Consider the following 1,290-nt stretch of genomic DNA (forward strand, 5'->3'; position numbering starts at 1 on the left):
TTTTTTTTTTTTTTTCAGTCACCTAGTTGCTCATTTTAAGTATCTTAAAATCTTTAACACCTAATGCCTAATGTTTTTTTTTAAACTATAAATCTGACCTGAATAGGAGGACAGATGTGTTAAAGTATCATGCATTCATGAGGTTGTCTAAAGATATATAATGTATGGAGTTTTATTTGGCATGAAGTTTGACCTAAATTAAAGCTAAGCTTTCATGTTATATCTACAAAATGCTGAAAGATTTCTGATTGTTACAATTCTTATGGATTTAGCTTCATTTCACAAATCCAGTTAAGCTTATGAGAACAACTTTCGTCATTCCAGCTTCTTTCAATTTCAAAACTCTTTATATCAGCACAGTTTTCCTCTGTTTTTCCATTTGGCTCATTTTCACTCCAGTAGCTGAAATAGAAAGAAAATATCCAGAATTCATTTAGAGAAAACTTGTAAAAAAAGTGCAGATAAGTTGAAAGATTTGTTTAAACTTTGTCTAAATTATTCTTACTTTGTGTTCATTGGAGTCCCATCCACCCATTTCCATCTTCCCTCTCCCTCTGAGTCAGTCAGCCCGATCCACATATACTTCTTAAAACCGTTTGCAAAAACCTAAAAAAACATAGATTGAAACTTACATCAACCAACAAATTGAATCCTGTTATTAAATGATTTGTCTCAATAACATCTGCTTATATCTACTATCATACCTCTAATTCTCATTACAGCTGTTAAATATCTGTCAAAAAGGGATATATGTTGATGCGATCACACACCTGCTCTTCTTTGCTGTTGATGATCATCAGGTCTGTACCTAGTGAACGACAGTGATCTCTACTTTCCTGCCAGGTCTTTGTTGTAGACGACATGTAGTATGCACTTTGTCTGAAAATTATCCACCCTGGTTGAGCTTATTTGAAAAAGGAAATATAAGAACTTAATATTAGTTGAAGATGTGCTAAAAAGCTTCTTCATTATTTGCACAAGGTGTGAAGAAGAATAAATGAGCATGCAATCCAGGTTAAATAGACAAAATCAGCCCAAAAGTACAGGAGCAAATGCATTTGTTTTCACCTCTGGTAAAATAAAAATTACACCTGGCAAAATAAATAATGAGAGTTTACAAAACAAATTGCAACTAAATCAATTTTAAGAGATAATTTGCTTAGTGTTTGTTAGTGCTTTTGTCATAATGCATAAGGTCTAGTTTTCAGTTGCTGTTTTCACTTTTTGCCTTTTGTCCCTGAACCACATTAAAGCAGCAGATTCTGAGGTTTTCAGCGCATTTGTGCTGCT

The sequence above is a fragment of the Cyprinodon variegatus genome, unplaced genomic scaffold, assembly GCF_000732505.1.
Source record: "Cyprinodon variegatus isolate N-32 unplaced genomic scaffold, C_variegatus-1.0 Scaffold481, whole genome shotgun sequence".
Lineage (NCBI taxonomy): Eukaryota > Metazoa > Chordata > Actinopteri > Cyprinodontiformes > Cyprinodontidae > Cyprinodon > Cyprinodon variegatus.